The following is an 11258-nucleotide window of genomic DNA, read 5'->3' as shown; positions in this document are numbered from 1 at the left end:
GAGTAATAACAATAATAATAATAATCCAACAACCGGTAAGTGTGTGGAACGGAATGTGAACAGATAAAACGTAATCATACTCTGGACCAAACATCTCCAATCCCCTAACATGGATCGGAGTAAAAGATCCAGTCAAAGTTAAAATTGGCAATGAGGATATATATGTGACAAATTAATATACTATGAGGATACACATGACAGATGAATATGCTATGAGGAAGCATGAGCATGTAGTACAAAGCCTTGCCTGAGGTTGTCTCAGCTATTTAGAATATATGAAATAATACAAAGAGTTATATCAAGAAAATAAATAATAAACATAATAAGAATGATTAAAAGGTAATGCATGAATATATTGCAATATACGAATAATATATGAATAATATAATATATGATTAATATATGAATCTGAACAAGGCCCAAACGATCAAAAATAAAAATGACAAACATCATTCCAAAATGAGACATTCTAACACGATCCTCCCTCGCGGACACCTCTCTGACATGTACTGAGCACATATTACTCATGACTGCTAGAAGATTAAGGACATGGTCCGTAGACACTTGTAACCGGAAACATCCTCTGTTACCTAACGTATAATACATGTTCATCATTTTAGGAAGGCAAAACTAACTTTTAATTAAAGAAAAGCATACATTTATACATGTATGAAACCAATGGAACAGACATAACAGACAACATATACTTTAGGCCTGTTCAGAGTTATACCAGGAGTTATGTCCTAGGGGCACACTCCTCATCTGCACAAATAGGACAATCCCCTCTTTGGCACATTGCACAAAAGAAAGGTTCGGGATGATGGAAATGTCCATTAATGTCAACTTGGGAGCACCACTTGCAACGCCTAGGTTTTGGACATTTTTTGTGTACATGAACAATCACTAATTCACCTGAATCGGGGTTTGTGCCATACACCGAAAACCCACCAGGTCGCCAGTCATGGCACTCATAACCTCTTCCACGGATCACCTCATGGAGACAGTTAGGGTTTCCAAAAGGACAATCAAGGGGACCTCCAACAGCATTGCAAGGGTTCCCATACTTATTTGTATAATGTCCAGAGTTGCCTGGGACAGGATTGACTACGATAGGTGGATCCAAAATATGATCCTTAAACTTGATTCTTAACCTCCTTTTTCGTTCAGGGTTGACTCCACGCACCGACATCTGCTTAACAGCAGTCTTAACCACGAGTGATTTAACTAAAGGTAACACACAGCAAAATACAACGCCTAATGCCACTAGGCCTCCACCCACCATGATGGCCAGCCTAGTAAACATAGCGCCCCATTTTCCTAAGGCCAGGTCCAACCAATCCCAGACATGAGAATCAAACCCAGCATTCGCTTTCACTTCTGCTCTTAACCCTTTAAGTTTATTCATAGCTAGGGAAAATGTTCCATTAGGTGCAGTGTTATTGGGAATAAAAGTACAACACGCATCTCCATACATTACACAAACTCCCCCCTTCTCCGCTAAGAGCCAGTTGAGAGCTTCCCTGTTTTGCCATGTCATCTGGCTTGTGGCCTTTACCTGTTCTCCTAAAGCTGTCAAAGCAGAGTCTGTATAATTTATAAATCTTTGTTGGTTATAATATATATAATTAATCCACTCTAAGTTCTTATTGGGTGTGACCCACAAAAATATAGATTCAAACCCAGATTTAACCTCATCCCTGGCTTTAAACTCATTGGGCACACCCCTGGGTTGTCCAATTGAATCAAGGTATACTTTAGGATCCGATTCATATTCTCTCTTAGTTCTAGTTTTAGCGTGCTCCACCTGGGGTATTTTAATAATGGCAACTTGTTGGACTGCTCTGACTAACGTACACAACCCAATCCATCCTTCAGGAAGAACATTCAGAAGTTTGTTTTTCCCACACATCCAAAAACTATCAGCAATACCTCCATCTTGGTTCTTTAACATAGTAAGAGATGGTGCAACCTGAGTGATGTTGCCACACGACCCCTTCCTATTTGTAATTAGTCCTTTCTCATCAAATTTACGAATACCCACAATTTCTAACACCCAGATAGTGTCACACTTTACCGTTGTTTTTCCCACATCAATTCCACCAATACCATAACTATAGAAACATTCATATTTTCCCTTAACCACAGTACTTTTGTCTATCTGAGGTTTAGTTAACTCAGTCCTAATGTTGTATGTAGCACATTCCTTGTTAGCCAGTACAGTCTTATTTAACATAGTTTTACCTTTAGTACTGCCCAAAGCCATTCTGCACTCAATGTCACATAAAGGAACATGGTACTTTCCATGATTACAATTAGCATTTTTCCATTTAGCACAACTGTCAAATGATGCCGGTTCTGGTACTATTAATATTTCAGACAAGGGTGATTTGCTGCATAATATACAATTGTCAATCTTATGTCTGTCTGCTGTATACCTTGCCCATTTATACCAGTCATTTTTTGCCGCTTCTTCCAATGTTCTGTCCTTGGGTGGTTCTGATTCTGCCCCACCCGCTGTCTCGTCCATATCATATCCTTGAGGTGAACTGTTTGGTTTTGTCAACAAGTTCCAAATGTCAGTGAAAAACCCTCCTGATTCCGATGTTTCTGGTTTCGTTGTAGGTTTCGCTGTAGGTGTAGTCACAGGTGTCGTTGTAGGTGTAGTGGATTTCTCACCCAGAGTAGTAGATGTTACTCCAGTCGTGACCACTGTGGTATTTACAGCTGCTGCCACAGTTGTCGTGGTTCTAGTTGTTGTAAGTACTTCTGGATCGGGTGCTGGTGTGAATTCGATTTTCATGGTGGTTGTACTGCTTCCTCCAACCAGTCCTGTATGTGTCAGCTCAACTATAAATTCTTCTCCTTCAACTGGTTCAATGTTTTTTATGCTGAGCACCCATTCATTTTCTTCTTTAATTACTGTTAGGTCACATCCTTTGTGATCCCAGACCACTTCTCCCTTGGTCTGATGATGAGTCCATCCACAGCAGGCGACTTCCGGTAGGGGTTTTATCCTGTATATCGCGACTGTTTTCTGTTCTCCTGCTTCCGTTATGATCTGAGGTGGGACTATAATTCTGACCCTGTTCTTCCCACCTGGTTGTCTGTCAGGTTCCTCTCTTTTTTCCCTATTCAATTGTTCATCGGGGGGACCAGGTGAGTGCCGAAAAGTCAATGGTGGGAAAAGCCCCTTGCTCTTCGGCCCTTGGATCATCTCCCTCTTCTGCTCCACCTGGCTCCCCATTTGGGTAGTCATCAATTCCAGGGAAGAGTTGTTCCCATTCTTCGGGGTGTACTTCTGGATCCCATTGTATTGGGCTTTCGCCATAGATATCTGCCACAGTAGGCATACCACCAGGAGTATTAGGCATATCGTTTTTCCCCCCCCTTGGAGTCTCTGGTCCCATAGGCTTGAATATCGTTGGTTGGCCAGTTTCTTCTCCTGCCCTGTCTCTTCGTTTACTCCTTCTGAGGGCAGTTGGTGGTGTGTCAGCCGTCTCTTGGCTTTCGCCTGGCTTGCTAGCTTCCTGGCTTCCTTCCGAAGCCTCGTTCTCTTCCGCTGTTCCTCCTCCTGTCGTGCCCCCGTTTGGTGTATCAGCATCCTCTGGGTCCTCATTCCTATTTGGTTGTTTCCTCCTGTCTGTCGGGACCCTGGTGCAGTGGTTGAGATGATACCACGTCTTGCTTCCTTTCACCTGGACGGCTGTCGACGTTGCTTCGGCCACCTCGTAGGGTCCTTCTCTCCTTGGTTGATCCCACTTTCTCCAGAACACCCGAATGTAGACCAGGTCCCCTGGTATCACCTGGCGTGGCCCTTCTGGTCTCTGCTCCGGTTCCTTCTTTTTCTCCTGTGAATATATAGCTTCATGTATCTTGGTTAGATGCTTTACATATGATTTTAGTTCTGTTTCTAGTATGTCTAACGAGGGACCTTTATACAGTCCCCCTAGTGATGGCACAGGCATGGGTCGACCCGTAAGCATTTCATGCGGTGACAAGTGCGTGTTTCTGTTAGTTTCCATGCGACTGCTCATTAGTGCAAGCGGCAAAGCATCTACCCAGTTAAGCCCCGTGGATAGGCAAATCTTTATTATTTTATTTTTCAGCGAGCCGTTGGCTCTCTCTACGATTCCTTGCGATTGGGGATGATACACACATCCTAGTCTTTGTTTCATCCTTAGTTTCTGTATTATGATTTTTACCACTTTTTGTATGAACGCCGCGCCATTGTCTGAACTGATTTCTGATGGAATACCAAACCTAGGTATTATTTCTTTTGATAAGAATTTTATCACGGTGTTTGCTCCTTGATCAGCCGACAGAATTGCTTCTATCCATCTGCTAAACCTGTCTATTATGACTAGCATGTACCTTTTACCATAAGCAGGTTTTATCATGTCTACATAGTCCATCACAATGTGTCGAAATGGTCCTTCTGGGACTGGTATGTGACCTATAGGCGTGGTTATACCTTTATGCATGTTGTTTTTCGCGCATATTTCACATTTTGACAAGACGTCATCTACTGTTGCTTGTAGATAAGGAGACCAAAAACCTTGTTTTTTGTTTTGTCTTACCACCTCCCCCCTTGCACAATGATCTAGATCATGTGCATCATTAATAAGCAAACCCAATAATGTGGTACTGGCAAGTATGGCACCATCATGTGTTCTCCATACCCCATGTCTATCAACAGAGGCTCCCCTCTGTATCCAGGTATTTTTCTCGGTGATCGTGGCACGAGCCTGAATTTGAATCAACTCAGCAGGAGTTGTGAGTGGCGCAATTCCGATTACATCTAATAACGGTGCCGTTAGAATAGGGACAATACATCTAGATGCCTTTTTGGCAGCCTCGTCAGCTGCATTATTGCCCCTGATAACAAAATCATTACCTTTTTTGTGAGCTTGACATTTGATTATTGCCAGTCTCCTAGGGTACATTAAAGCTGTCATTAGTTTAATGATTTGTGCATGATGTTGGATAGGAGTTCCATCACTCTTTTTAAACCCTCTCTGCTTCCATACTGCACCCAACAGGTGACACACCCCATGTGCATAAGCCGAATCGGTGTAGATGTTAACTGTCTTTCCCTTTCCTAGCACACAAGCAGCCGTTAATGCCTGTAGTTCAGCCAATTGGGCTGAACATGGTTGGGGGCAATATTCTATTACTACCTCGGTGAAGGCTCTACCTTGTTCCTTAACTACTGCAAACCCTGCATGATTACCAGTGTAGTCCTTAAAACAGGAACCATCTACAAAGTAATTTTCCAGGTTACTTCCCTCACGGTCCATTAATGGAATGGACTCTAAATCAGGGCGCAGTTTGGTAAATGTTAGGGCTTCAGCAACACAGTCATGTGCTTGTCCTTCAAAGTCAAATGGAATTCTGTCAGCTGGATTGACAGTGTTGCATTTTTTTATGGATACGTCCGGGTAAGTGAGTAAAGTCATGTAGTCTAAGGTTCTAGCGTTAGTTAACACAAATCTTCCCTGTTCTATCAGCTCCACTATTTTATGATGGGTACTTATAATCACTGGATATCCCATGGTGATCGTCGAGGCTTTGTCATACGCGTAATGTAAGGCTGCTAATCCCTGATAACAGGGTGGGTAGCCTTGAGCTACTGGATCCAATTTAGAACTGTAGTAAGCAATAGGTTGTTTCTTTCTACCGCTACATGTTTCCTGCATAAGAATAGCGGCCGCATAGTTGTCACACCTATTTGCTACGTATAACAGAAATGGTTTAGTGTAATCAGGTGCTGCTAGGGCCGGTGCTGTTTGCATTTCCTTTTTGAGTGTTTCGAATGCAATGACAGCATCGGAGGTCCACTCCAGCGATGCTCTTAGATTAAGCTGTCCTGCTTCCTTCATTATTTCTCTCAGAGGAGCCGTTTTGATTACATACTCCTCTATCCAATCAGAACGAAATCCTGTCATTCCTAAAAAGGTCATCATTTGAGCTACCGTTTGGGGCAACGGTGCTTTGCTAATTCCCTCTAGTTGTCCTGGAGCTATTGCTTTAGTTCCATGGGCTATTGTTCTGCCTAAGTACTCAACCTGGGGTTGACAGTACTGTAATTTTGCTTTAGAGACCTTGTGTCCTCCATCCGCTAACCTCTGCAGGACTTTTAGTGAGTCAGAGTGGCACTGTTCTATCGTGGAGGCGCAGATTAGTAGGTCATCTACATATTGGATCAGAGTGCCGTCAAGCACTAATTCTTCTAGATCTGCTCTCAATATTTGATTGAACAAGTGCGGGCTGTGCCTAAATCCCTGGGGGAGACGGGAGTAAGACAGAGTTTTACCTCTGTACCTAAATGCAAACAAGTGCCTGCATTCCTCCGCCAGGGGGACACAAAAAAATGCTCCACACAGGTCAATCACGGTGAAGTATTTGGCATCTGGGGGAACATTAGTCAACAGCGTGTGAGGATTGGGAACTTCTGCTGGACAATCTTGTGCTATATCATTAATAGCCCTCAAGTCGTGTACCAGTCTCCATTTTTTACCATCGGCTTTAAGTACAGGTAGCAAAGGTGTATTGCAGACGCTTGGCATCTCAATTAATACTCCTGCCCTGATCAGTCCCTCAATCGTTGATCTTATTCCCTCCTCAGCTTCGGGCTTCATAGGATACTGGGCTTTCCAAGGAGGTTTGGTGTCTGGCTTGACTTTTATGTTGATCGGGCTTGCTGATTTGACAAGCCCTACGTCGGTATCATGTTGTGACCATACTTCTGGTGGTATGATTTTCTCCATTTCTTCTCTAAGCTCGCTAATTAGCCCTATCCCTTCACCTAACACTACTTGTTGGTCTGCACTGACCTCTATCTCCCTAGGATCGCCAATCATCATTGTAGTAGTGACTATCTTGATGAATGCTTTATCTTTGGAGTGAAAAATCAATGGAATGTCTGTTTTGTCCCACTTTGTCTTTTTAGCTTTCCTCATCATGGGTCCCACATCCTTTGATGTGAAACCTTGATTTACTAGCAATGTGATGTGAGGGATAGAGTCCGAGACATTGAACCATTTCAGCACAAATTCAGAATCGTCTCCGTCCATCACATCCATCGCCGCTCCCTGTTCTCCAATGATTATACATTGGGACATAATTGGTGCTTTCCTGTTATTTGCCCCCAAGACCCAGAGATGTTCTAGCAACGGATCCTGATGAGGGTCAAATTGCATTGTGCAGTGATATTCAGACCCTGCTCTAACCGCTCCGGGTATCTGGGCCTGAATAAATTTACCCCATCTTCTTACTGTCCTGTCTACATCTGTTTCAATACCTCCTAACCAATATACGTTGGCTGTGGCCTCTGTGTTTACCACCGGTAATTGTAATCCTATTTTTTCTATTATCACCCCGTCGGGGGAGCATTTAATTTGTATACCCATTTGGCATAGGGCATCTCTTCCTAACAGATTAACCGGTGTTTGATCTGATACCAGTATTGGGATTGTTGCTGATTTACCGTTAGCAGTAAGACGAACTGGAGCGGTCATTGGATTTAGCTGCGCTTTTCCCGAGAATCCTATTGTTTTGGCATATTTACCAGACATGGGGAGATGAGAGGCATAATTTGGACTCACACATGTGTAAGTGGCTCCAGTATCTATTAACATGGGTACGCCTCTATTCTCTATTTGAACCTGCAGCATAGGCTCTTGGTCAGCTCCTGTAGTTAAAATTGTAAACTGACCCTCCCCTTTAGGATTCTCTGGGCATCCCTAGTATATCTGATTGGGTCCTGACCATGGGTTCACAGGGCCCGGGGGTGGGTTCCGGTCACCCTGCCATCCGCCAGTAGGGCCCCAGGGATTCTGGTTTCCCCCAGCAGGTGGCTGCCAGCCACCGGAGCTGTTGTTTGCTGGTGAACGCCTATTGTGTGTATTATCCCCAGTACGATCCTGCCACGGGTTTACGGGACATTCACGTCTGGTGTGCCCTTGTTGGTAGCAGCCCCAACACACACCAGGTGGCCCCCGTGGGGTCCTGGTTCCTTTCTTCTGATCCCCCTGTATATTTCTTTGTTGTCTGTTCCCACCAGTCCAAATCGGGGGCTGTGTGTACACATTTTCTACTGGCAATGGGACAGGCACTTGGGTCCGGCCAGGGGTCAACGGTTGCGGCCCTCCTGGGGAAACAGCAGCCATTGTTCCTATCTCGGGCACAGAGGTGGTTACTGAGGCCTGGATCTTTTTCTTTCCTTTGGTCAGTTCTTCCAGCTGCAACTGGGCCAGCCTTCTCTGGATGTCTTTCCCTTGCTCAGCTTGTTTTTGTTCCTCCCTTCTATGTTTCTCGACAGCGTGAACCACATAGTCACAGAATTCTTTGAATGGTTTTGAGGTAAGTCCCACCACGTCCTCCAGCCGGTTCCTTACTGGCTGGGGCATGGCTTCCACCACTGAGGTCCGGAACATTGTTGTCATCAATTCATTTTCCTCCGGATCCTGTTCTGTTTCCATTCTCCATTTTTTCAATTGTCCATGCAGGTACGCAGCTGGGTTTTCTGCAGCTCCAATGGCCTCTCCCCTCAGTGCCTTGGGGTCCACCTTTGTTGGGTATGCTGCCCTTAGGGCCCTCCAGATGGCAGGCCTATACCTGTCAAACATCAGTCCGTCTCTTGACACCTCCCACTCTGTGCCGTTGATTCCTCCCTCCTGCATGATTTCTCCCATTCTCTGCACGCTTGTTACCCTTGCCAGTAATGCCCTTATGTCGCCCACCGCCAGTAATTTCCCCATTGTAAATTCTTCAAAGGTTCTGATCCACTTCCCAGCTCCTTCATGGAGATCCGGCAGCCGGGTGACCAAACCCTCCAGGTCCTGCGTAGCCCATGGTATGTAGTGCCCCTGATTTCCTTTTATCAGGATTGGGCATTGGTTATACGGATCTAGACTATAGTTTTTTGCTTTTTTCTTTGCCCTGTCTCTGAGCACCATGTGATCTGTTTCTGTGGAGTCTTGTTTCAGATTTTCCTGTAGGTTGCGAGCTGTTGCCTCATCTTGCCTCTCTTGCTCCCTTGCATACTCTTCCTCTGCTCGCTCATATTCTTCTTGTATCTTTTGTGTTAATAGGCGGTCCTTCCTTTCTAATAGATCTATATCGAATCTATTATCTTTACCCTCATCCTCAGATTCTTCCCCAAAGTTGCTGCCTGCATCAGATCCTTCAGGAGTTTTTGGGTGTTTCTGTGACTTCTCTTCTTTCTTGTCTTTTTCTTTTCTTCCTTCTGTTGTGTGTTGTTTCGGTGTTTCCTTCTTTCCCATTTCTGTTTCCATTGCTTTCAGGGTTTTTATCAAACCCCCATAGCAATTGAAACCTTCTTCTTCGCTTCTTGTGTGTCTCTTTGTTTTTGTTGGACCTTTCCCTGCTGAGTGAGGGGGTGCACCCACTGCTCTGGGTGTGCAGGCCTCTTCCTCCTCCTCCTCTGTCACTTCTACCCTACCTCTTATTTCCATCTGTCCGGTTACCATGGGATACTGCCCATGGGGATAAGGTGGTGGCTTATTCTCCCACACACCCTTTTCCTCATTTTTCTTGTGATCTTTCTTCAGCATTTCTCTTGCTGTTCTCATGCTGTGTAACAGGCCCATTCCTTCGTCTTTAAACATTTTCAATATTTCATTCTCTCTTTCTCGTTTGTTCTTTCTTTTCTGTTTTTTATTGTTTGGTTTGTAGTTTTTTATTAGGGTCTCCATTTCCTCACACACAGAGACATCCAATGTCCCCTCTGCAGGCCATTTGGTATTATACTTTCTAGTACGTTTTTCCCATTTTTCAGATGTTTCTTTTATTTCATTTTTATTCAAAGGGTGTCTGGCCCCCAAGATCTCTACCGGTGTCCCATTCCCTTTGAAGGGCATCTTTGTCTTTAGCTTTACTTTCCTGTATTAAATCCCTTTCCTAGGCTGCGACCTCCTAGGGACCCAGCAATTCTAAAGTGTTTTATTTTACTTGTGTTTACACTATGCTGCGTTATCCGTTTTGTGAATGCCAAACATTTATTGCGGTTCCGTGTGTTATCTTATTTAATTCTGGCTTGACCTGTCTTTATTTTTACTTCTTGTTTTAGTTTATATCTTTATCTGTGTGTGTTTCCTTTCCTCCCTGCGCACTGTGTGTGCTATGTGTATGTGTTTACTGTCTTCTTATTGTCTTATTTTCCTAGTTTTATCAATTTTTTAATATACTGTATTATATCGATGTTTTATCTTTACATATAGCTCTCCTTATCCGTTATCTATTGGTTTTATTCCCTTCTCTCCAGGAGAGTTTTACCCCTACTCTCCCTATCTATATCGAGCGGCTACACAGCGGAGCTTCACAGTTCCTCCCCTGTCCCAAAATAGGGGAGGAATCACACACCTGTTATCCTGTTATCTCTCCTCCTTGCTCTATGCTTCTGACTTGTTCTAATATGCTTCCTCAACCTAGAGAAACTTTCACTCACTCAAACACACTTTTTTATTTGCATTCATACAATCTTTATTCACATTCGTTCATCCACACCCTGCTTTACCTAAAGCAACCTATAAAACCTATTCCTGATACACTTCCTCAACACAGGATAACTTTGTATTCATAGGATTTTTGTAGTATGTCGGAAATTCTGCTTAATCGAGTCAGTTTCCCTTCACACTGTCTGTCCCCCCCCTTGTACTGTCCTCCGTTCCTCAGAGCAGCTACGTGGTGGACCCTACTGATCTTCCGGCGCCGTTAGCAAAGCGGAGCGTTAGTATCTGTAGGACTAACTTTTCACGGTTACCATTCGTCTACCTAGATCGAATCTCTCCCGTGCCCTACCTGCTCACTGCATACAGATCCTCGTTCCTCGAGCGATATCGTGAACAGCCCACTCAATCAAGCCCTCTAATTTTCTCCTAGGCGCGATTGTGTAGGATTTCTATCTATTTATCTATTTGTTCTGACCACACGCATACAGCAGCAGTAGCCCCACGCCAGGTCAGGCAGTCCAGCCGAAAGAGAGCAAATGCACACACCTCTTGGGCCACACAAGGTTCCCAGATCTATGGTCTCGTGAGAGGAGCAACCCGAATCACACACCCAACACGAACCGCCTGATCAGGTTGATTGGGCTGTGTTAACGCACATCCCAAAACAGGTCCTGAAACAGTCGAACTCGGCCAAGCAGAATCAGACGGGACAATCCCTCCCAACAAAACCACACATGTGGGCCCGTTAGAACGGTCCAGTCAGCGCAGGCGCAAGCCCTCCCCGCT

The sequence above is a fragment of the Salmo salar genome, chromosome ssa14 (genome assembly GCF_905237065.1).
Source record: "Salmo salar chromosome ssa14, Ssal_v3.1, whole genome shotgun sequence".
NCBI classification, from domain to species: domain Eukaryota; kingdom Metazoa; phylum Chordata; class Actinopteri; order Salmoniformes; family Salmonidae; genus Salmo; species Salmo salar.
This window is presented reverse-complemented; position numbering follows the sequence as displayed.